A 9,521-nucleotide genomic window follows, 5' to 3' on the forward strand; every position below is an offset into this window, starting at 1 on the left:
TAGTAGACATCTGCTTCTGAGCTGCTTGTGGTCAGGGACTCGTTTGGATTTTACAATCTTATAAAATACATTCTCTCTAAAAGCATGAATTATTTCATAACATATATTACAGCTTCATGCATTATAGGGAAAAAGAGTCTTTTCTCAATAGCTTACAAGAGGATTTCAGCTCCAAGATCTAGGCATGTCCTTATTCCCTCCCATCTGGGACTGCCTCATGATGTCTTCATGTTGTTCCTTTACATGTTTGCATCTTGTTCCTTTCTCTCACTTGAGGGAGTATTGAAGCACTGAGAGTGTTAATGTTATAAATGATCAATCATGAGCCAAATTATCAAAAATTGTGAAAAGATTTATTAATCTTTCTGTGCGACTGAATTACGGTCTTTGAAACCACCACAGCCAAAGAGGCAACGTTGAGCCCGGGGTTGGCGCTGGGTGAACCTGGATCCAACCTCTATCGCATCAGAATCCCCCCCACCCCCTTCATGAGAACCGCTTCTTGCGGCAAGGTTTTATATAGTTTATTGCGCCCAAGGTGAAGGAGTCCCAATTTCTTTTGTAACTCTTCACATTCATTGCTGTTCCTTTCGGTGTGCAGAGCTGGGCAAAGATCGGCTCCAGGTGGATAGTCAGCATTGATGGGCTCCGTGGAAGCCATGCATTCAGATGTATAATTCTGGCCGCTGCTGGCTATCTTGATTGATGCAATCAGCAGGGCAATGAACGCTCTTAGGCGGTTTCTGATGACTCAAGATACCAGTGATCATCGTCCTGGAAGCGTCTATTCTTATGCTAAAATGTTGATAGTTATCTTAGTTTTCTCCGGGAATTGGTTGGAATCTGAATAGACATCTGCTCTCGGGCTGTGTGTGGTCAGAGACATGTTTCAGATTTTACAATCTTTATAACATACATTTTTTAATAGCATGAATTATTTCTACCATATATTAGAGTTAACATGTTGCCTGCACCCTTCAAATGGTCAGATCGGCTTCATGGTTGATCTTTGGTTTTCTGTGTTCACTTCCAGCCGCAGGGCCACACGTCATGGGCTGCAGGATGCAGGGCTGCCTTTGTCTCAGCTGCACTGGGGAAGGGCTCTGACGCTAAGATCTTCAGAGTCACGGCCAGCTCTGCTCCGGCCAGGGCTCAGCAGCCTCCCCCCATTCCTGCCCAGCAGCTGCTGGGGCCCAGCCTGGCCAGAACAGGGCTGATGGGGGGCGGCGGATGGCTTCGGGAGGGGGAAGGGGCACAGCCCGCAGCGAGACGGGGGCCAGTGCTGGGGCCTGTTACCTCTTTGCCGACCAGAAAAGAGAGTTCCTGGCTTTTTTTGTCTTTAACATGCGTCTTTCACAGAGGCATGTCCAGGTTCTCATTGGTTCAACAGACTGTCAATTACACAAAAAGCTTTGCATCACTTCCCTGAATTTCCTCCCATTCAAAACCTGACAAGCACCCACAGACAGTAGTGGGGGTGGGGGCTAGAGGAAGGGCAGAATAAGCCCCTGGATAAACTGGTTAGAAAGACACAGCAAGTGTATCTAAGAAGGGATGAGGAAAAGATGAAGACAAAGGAGATGGCAGTGTTCTTACTGCTGCGGAGGGATAAACTGCAGGGCCAAGGGGGGCCCCAGGACAGAAAGGACGAGTTTTGCCACGAGGACAGGGCAAAGGGATTCCCTCCTCAGCAGGGGACAGTCTGCCCAGAGAGCATCTTGGAAAGAATCAGTGTACTATCTGCAGGGACACTGGAAGTGAAAATGTCTGCAGAAACAACTGGATCCTCAGGAGGATCAAGTCCAACGATGAATGGAGATGGATTGTTAGGGGTATCAGAGACACAGGACAGTACAGCCCTTGATAACATTTAGGGTGTGTCTGGACAGGAAGGAGGTGTTTCCTGATAGACACAGGGGCCTCTCATTCCACTTTGAATTTATCCCTGTGAAAAGCACCAATCATTTGTTTTTAAAATTTTAAAAGTTTAATAGTAATAAAATGGCTATAAAATAGCAATATAATTAGAGTAATAAAAATTTTGGGCAATTTGGATTAGGACAATATGAGACAACAGAAACTAAGAGTTACGGATGTCCAGGTGCCTTTTTCTGGGCAACATAAGCCCAAAAAAGGACACGTGTTAACAGAGGATTATCCCTTAAAAACAATAACCTGTTGCATATTCATACATCTCATACATGATGCATAAATTCCATTCAAACACAGGATTCTTTCTGGTCATCATCAACTTCTTCCTCTTAATCCTAATGGCATCTTCAAGCCTGAGCGAGGCAGGAAGAAGTTAGTTTCTTCTGATAAGACAGCAATAAATTCTCTAGCTCTGAAATATTTAGGTGTCCTGTGGTTGCTATCTGGTGTGATTACGTCATTCCTTTCTTAAAAAACTATTTCACGTACATAGTTTCTATTTTAACATTATGTTATAACCTAAACTATATTTAACACACTATTTAAAAAAATTAATACAGTATAACTTTCTAACGTAACACATATAACATTCATTTTAATACTTGCGAAAAGCCAATCATAAAATACACATTTTTCATAATCTCTAAAGGAAAAAATTGTCAAGAAGTTCCTTAATTATTCAGGGGATAAATGGAAGAGAGGTGGGAATGTGTTTCATTCTACCACGATTAGCACATACGGGGGTTAGGTTCTAAACGCAAGAATTTCTGTTTGTTCCTACTTCTAATTATAAATTACTTGGAAGGGATTTGCTGGCGACATTAGGAATACAAAATAACATTGTAAAAAGTGATACAGAAACTAGCCCTATTGTAAGTTTGTGTCAAATGTCTGAAAAGGTCTACGCTGCAGTAAACCTACAAGTGTGGGCAGTCCCAGGGAAATCTGGAAAATGAACTATGGAGCCTCTCCAAACTACTTTGAAGCAACCAGGATAAGTGGTGTCTAAAAAACAATATCCTTCTTTCAAGGCAGGGAGAGAAGGGATTGAGTCCTGCCTGTTATTGAGTCCCTGTTAAAAGCAGGTCTTTTAGAGCCATGCATGTCTGCATATAATACTCCTGTCCTGCCAGTTAAGAAACTGTATGAATGGACACCAGAAGGAAAGCAGAATTTTAAAGTGTTAGAAAAAAACCAAAAGGCAGATTAACTGAAGCTCCTGCTCTAGCCCTTCCCGACAGGGAAAAAGAATTTTAATTACTTGTGGCTGTTAAACAGGACCATACTAAAAGGATTCAGTATGGAACACAGTGGAACACTGCAGCTTCCTGCTTACTTTTTTAAGATGTTTGACCCAGTGGCGTGTAGGATAGCCTCATTGTCTGCAGAATTGTGCAACCATGACTTTAATGATAACTGAAACACAAAAACTGATGATAGGAGAATGTTTTATTATGAAATACTCACATCAAATTTAAGTTCTGTGAAGCAAAATTCCTCACTTGGTCTTTTCCATGGGTTCTGGCCCTTTTCAGCCTAAGCCAATAGAACTTTTGTCAGCTTCCTCCACAGTCAGCAGTTGGAACTCTGCTTCCACCTTACCCTGAAGGGATAATATGTCTGAGCCACAGCTGAATGCACTGCTTCACAAACCAGTCCGCTGACCACAGGTCCTGCCACAACTGGGTATTTTTCTCCCACTTCCACTTACAGATGGCTCAGAGCTTTCCATTCCGTTGGCTACAGAGTGTTACTTCATAGCCAGTGGAAACTGGCCTGGTAAGAAACTAAGTGTTTTGGAGACAAGGAACTGTATTTTAATGAACTCCCCAACTACTTGATTTGTCTGCCCCCTCCCACAATGGCACTGAGCAAAATTCACCATTGGGCACACACAGTGGTCCAGTAGCAGGGGTATCAGGAGTGAGTCCGTCCCTGGTCAGTTGGCACCCGTCTGACTTGGGCTGGCAGAGACCCCAGGACAGGCTTCTGCTGCTGTCCTGACTGGCTGATGGGGAACCATACGCTTCTTGCTTTGGAGTACAAGTGAGCAAGGAGAACATGATCTGGGGTGTTTCAGTGGGAACACCACATTCCTAAACAAAGACTAACAAAGCTCCCCTAATGGAACTTATATGAGAAGCTCAGAGGAATACCTGAAGTCAGACATCCCTGCAAGCCACAGCAGTTGGTTCTTCAGGGTAGACAAAGTGCTGGATCAGCAGTAGATGGAAGAAGTCTTCAGGATCCTGTAGTGTTATGTTGTGCTTTTGAAGTTATAGTTATGATAAGTTATACCTTGTACTTTGGATTGTTCCATTTCCGCCCCCCCCTTAAGTGTGTAATGATTCTGCCCGATTGTCTCCTCCTGCCCACTGTATGTTAGTTACCCTGTCTGCTCCCCAGTTACCCTGGCAACCTATGTATTCTTTCCTCATGTCCCTCTCTGGTACCCTGTCCATCACTCAGCAGCCCATCCTCTCCATCTGGAAACTTCTCTTTAGGGCATCGAGTGATTGGCTCAGGGGCCCTCCCCAGGATATCCCCTATTGATCCTCCAAAGGTGTCCTTCTCCCTTTCTCCACTCCCCCCTGGACCTCCATTGGTTGGTGGCAGGCTCCACCCCTGTTCCCACCTTCCTTTAAAAACCCTTGTCAGCCCTTCCCCAGTGTCTTTGGAGGTCTGGTCTCCCCTGGGTTTGTTATCTTACAATAAACCTGGTTTGTACCCATGACCAGAGTCCAGCTTTCTTTTTCTGCCTCTTGTGGCCCAAAGTCTCTGCAATTACATAGGCTTCGAGCCTTTAGTCACTCTCTCTGCGAACACTAAGCTGAGAGGGTGCCCCCCTGCTGGAGCTCGCGTGCCGGAACTTGTCCTGAAAAGATAAGCAGAAGCTTGTGGCCACACTGTAGAAGCTGGGTCACTGCTGCCCTTGTAAGTTGTGCATGAAGGACAGACTGCCATATCAAGGCAGAGGCAAAACACTGCTCTGCTCACAGTGCCAGCTCCCCACCTTACCATCAGGCGGTACTTGCTCCCACTGGGGTCTCTGAATTCCATGTCCTCTGGTTTGACTGAGATGCTCCATTTCTTTTTCTTCTTGAATTCCCTTTCCTCTCTCGTCATCTTCTTGATCTCTGAGTCTGATAAAGGGCCACCAGCCCCTCATGCACTTATTTTGGAAGATGGAGAATTGAGGTGTTGCATTCTTCTTGGCCATTTTGATGGTGCAATGCTCAGAGCTCTTGGCTGCCCACACCATATCAGGCAGCTTCAGCTTGATGGAGCCTGCAGGCACAAGGAAGAGGAGACTACATGGTAAAATTCTGAGGTCAGCCCAACACAACATTTGGCTGTCTCTGCCACACTACCAAGTGCCACGATGTCTTGGTTTAGGGCAAATTTGGGAGAAAACCTCCAAAAGGAGGCCCCTCCCCGCATCCAGGATGGGAAGGATTCCTCAGAGAGAAGTGGAAAGAACCTGTTTATTTAACAGGCAAAAGCACACAAAATGAACAACACCAGATGACACCACTCTGAAAAAGATGACAAATTCCAAAAGTCTCTCTCGGGGGTGGTCCCTCTGGTGCTGGGGCAGCTGCTGCAGCCACAGGGTGCAAACTCTTGGTGTTCCCAGGTCCCAGTCTGGAGCAGGGTCGAGATGGTCGAAAAAAGGAAAGGAGAAACTGTCCAGGAAGAAATTTGGACTGTTTAGCTAAACTAGCTAATGAGCAGAAGCAACAGCAAGCAGAAGCGAAGCAGAAGCAAGAGCAAGAGAGCAAAGTGAAAAGCAAAAGCAAAAAAGCCAAAGCAGCACAATGTACTGCCCCTCTCTGTGTCCCGCCAGGCTTGATAAAAAAACCCAAACAAAACTTTCACTCTTCAGAGCCAGTCTTAAAGGCACAGAACATACTATCCAGCATAAACAGAACACATGAATGGGGATACAAGCATCATAACATCACCCTAGGACACACGAGTAGGTCCCAGCTGCTGAAATTATCTAGTAGAACCCTGCACATGTACAGATGGTGCAATGTACATGTGCAGGGTTCTGCTGTACAGATGGAGAACCTGAAATTCTACATAAGAACCAGCTCAGGAGTTAAGAGACTAAGAGGCAGAAGCCCCAAGTCCCTACTTGTTTTTGATAAGGGCTGTTTGATGAGTTCATATGGTGAGTTATTTTTACCCTTTTATCATGTCCCACCCTGCTCTCCTCACATGTCCAAGCTCATCTTCCTCTCTAATTCCTGGAGATGTCAATTAAAATTATAAAATGATAATGCTTTAAAATTATAAATGCTTTAAAGGTTTCAAGTTTGTCTAAGGTCTGCAACAGCCTCAGTTCATCTCCCTGTTTGGCCTTGTGCCTCTGTTCTGCTCAGAATGAGTTCCTGTCCCACTTTGGCACTGAGCCGTTGCAACAAAACAATCTTACCACATCCTGATCTGTACTGGTAAAAGCAGACAAGGGACGTGAGTGTTCTCTGCTCATTTCCAAGTGAGACTGCATCTAGATACTGTGCCCAGTTTTGGATCCCCAGTACAAGAAAGATGTCAACTAGATAGTTTTTAGTGGCTGAGATAGTCAAGTCTGTAGTAGGTGCCACAGCAAGAGGGGTGAGAGGCACATATATGTTCAGCTCAGAGCAGAGAAGTCAAGAGAGAGATTTTACTGCATTCCTCACAGCCTAGAGGAAACTACAAAGCAGATGGAGCTAGATTCTTCTCAAAAATGGATAATGAAAGCACCTAAGGCAACAGACACAAAATGCTGCAAGTAAAAAACCTGAGAATTGTGAGAAAGGTACAGCCAGGAAAAGGGTCCAAGAAGGGTGCTAGGAATCCATCCTTGGAGATAATCAAAACCCCCCCAGAAATGTCCTGAGCAACTTAACCTACAGTGCATCCAGCCCTGCTTGGGGCAGGAGATTGCAATAGACCCTGCAGAAGCCCATTACTATCTAGAAATTCCTGAGATCATACTTGCCAGAAATAATTGACATTGTTAATGCTTTCTTCAGTGCCTCAGTTCTTCATGGCTAAACCACTGGAAGTGCCTCATGCAGTAAAGGTCTGAAATACACTACGAAACGTTGAAGTATAAGGAGTTTAGACGTGCCCAGGAGATAGTAGGGAAAAAGGGCTGCTTTCTAATAGGGAGGTTAACATTTGAAGAAGGGAGGAACAACTGAACACAGCGTTATAAGCTTGAGGATGGCAGCAGAAGTGGGAGAGAATCAGCAGTACTTGTGCTAGCATAAGCATAATGTGTGGGGAATCATCACTCTGTTTTGTCACCATGCCTTGCTGCATGCCCAGCTCAGCAGGTCTGATTACTAGGAAGTACCAGAGCATCCATGGAGTTCTGAGCCCCCAGCAATGGGGATGCTGCAACTCAAGTGCCAATAGTCTCACAAAGGTTGTCAATAGTCTCACACAGGTTGTTCCTGTACCCACAACATAAGGTCCTGGGAAAAATCCTTTTAGGCTCAGACTTTGAGATCTGCATATCTAAGTAAGAGCATGGAAAACAAGCAAGTTTATTGGAAAAGTTGTGAGGAAGCAGAACCTGGATGTCCTGTGACGTGACAGGTCCTGAAAAAATACACCAAAGCCCTGGGACAAGCATGCAAGCCCTACATGTCTGTGTAGGGGAGGTGCCTATCTCCAGGTTTTGTCTGTAGCTCAGGGGTGAAAAAACAGCCTAGATAACTGCTGAGCTGAAGAGTTTCATCTGATGGTCCTAGGGTCCCCTCTCAGAGAGTTGAACCCCAGGGAAATGCTCCAGCCAGGTAAGGGACAGGTCACCCCACTTCCAGCAGGTAACACCATACCTAGAAAGTCATTAGCTGAAATCCTGTCATAATCCCAGATCTGGAGAACCAGAACAACTGGTTCCTGAAACTCTGATTCATCCATGGAGAAGATAGTCCTTTTTCTTACAAATTATCTCCTCAGCTGGGAGATAATTGAAGCGGAAGATGAACCTCCAGTTGAAATTGCCTTCCCCAGTCAAGGAGTTAAAATGAACATCTGTCTTCTGTTTGTCATGGTCAAGACCTTTTATCCAGCTGCAAGGAAAGCTCAGTTACCCTCTAACCTTGTCATCCAGCCTCAAAGGCAGAGCAGAAGGATGGAAGCAATGAACCCCATGGAGTAGCAGGAAAGGGTCAAATCAGAGAAACAAGTGGACATCATCTCTGGGGTTACAGTTGGACATATAGAGGACTGGAGGGGGCATCTCACACCAAGGCAAGGAGGAGTAGAGGTTCAGAGGAGGAAAGTGAGTGTGTGGGCCATGGCAGGGAGCAGGGCAGCCAGGCTCCCATCAGACCTTTTCACAGAGATGTTGCTAGAAGGCTCTCCTGTTACTGGGTTGACATAATCAAGGACCACATCATCTGTGTTCCAGATAATCACATGGAGCTCATAACTGTGGAAATGACAGAGAGGTGAGACACATACCCTTGTCCCTGATACCTGGGAGGACAGATCAAGCCCTGAGCACAATGCCAGAGCAGCACGACTCAAAGCTTCCCAGCAGTGTGGTTCCCCCTGCTCCTCCCACCAAGCACAGCCCAGCAGTCTCACCACCAGGCATAAAACCCTTTCTGGACACTATAACCCTACAAGACAAACACACACAGCCAATACAGGTAGCTTTGCAAACCAAATCCCTGTTGCATGGGAAATCCACCCTGCTCTACTAAGCCACAGGAGCACAGAAAGGCTTAGGCAGGAAGGGATCTCTGCAGTCTCTGCTCCAAGCTTTTGCTGTAGCTTCACAGCAGGTTGATTGCTCAGAGCCTTGTCTGCATGAGTTTTAAGTATCACCAAGCATGGACATTCCATGGACATCTGGGTCAATCCATCCCTGTTCCAGGATAGCTTCACTGTCTCTGAGAAAATGTTTTCTCTATATTCAATTGGAGATTCCCTTGCTGCAATTAGTGTTCATTATCTCTTGTCCTTTTGGGTGCACGTCTGAGAATAATCTGGACCTTCTATCTCCAAAGAAACATGAGATTCTCAAAAACAGCAGATTTCCTTCTTCAACTGCACTTCTTCAAGGTCTCAAGGACATCTGTCCACTAGCCAGACTAACTATTCAGAGCCTGACCCGGACCCTAATCCCATCTCTTACAACTCCACTAACCCTCACCAAACGCCCATTATCCCACCCCTAACCCTTCCCCTTTGCCACTGTGCCCACCCCTTAATTCCACCCTTTACCATGACACCAGAACCAGAACTCACAAGTTTTAGGTTAGTAGTTTGAGACCTAACCCACTACACCACCACAGGTGTGCCGCACAGCGTCGGAGGGTCCTCAGAGGCGCAGCAGGGATGGAGCAGCATTCGCTGGTGCCTGGCATCACCCGCGCGTGTCCTGCTCGCCCCGGGCGCCGCTAATCCCATCACCCATCCCCCAACATGGGGAAATGCCACAGGAAATTGCTCGGAAAGCGTGGGATCGGTGCCGGAATCAGGCAGCGGAAGATAACGCCAAAGCTCAGGGTCTTTCCAGAGCACCTCACCAAAGATGGCAATTGGCCAGAAGTGGCTTCTGCCAGCACACAAGA

At 46.0% G+C, this 9,521-nt stretch overlaps 1 long non-coding RNA gene across 2 annotated transcripts; it reads right to left on the bottom strand.

Annotated features, from left to right (window-relative positions):
* Positions 1 to 415: 415 nt before the first annotated feature.
* LOC132080728 (uncharacterized) lies at positions 416 to 9,511 on the bottom strand. 2 transcript variants are annotated; one of them, XR_009419602.1, is made up of 5 exons: positions 9,196 to 9,511; positions 4,951 to 5,220; positions 4,089 to 4,199; positions 3,400 to 3,535; positions 416 to 866 (listed from the first exon to the last, which is right to left on the bottom strand). It is a non-coding gene; the product is annotated as an uncharacterized LOC132080728 (long non-coding RNA). The 2 variants fall into 2 exon arrangements; XR_009419601.1 differs by lacking the exons at positions 4,951 to 5,220; positions 9,196 to 9,511 and having other exon boundaries at positions 4,089 to 4,606.
* Between the last annotated feature and the right edge of the window lie 10 nt (positions 9,512 to 9,521).

The sequence above is a fragment of the Ammospiza nelsoni genome, chromosome 16 (assembly GCF_027579445.1).
Source record: "Ammospiza nelsoni isolate bAmmNel1 chromosome 16, bAmmNel1.pri, whole genome shotgun sequence".
Taxonomy (NCBI): Eukaryota; Metazoa; Chordata; class Aves; order Passeriformes; family Passerellidae; genus Ammospiza; species Ammospiza nelsoni.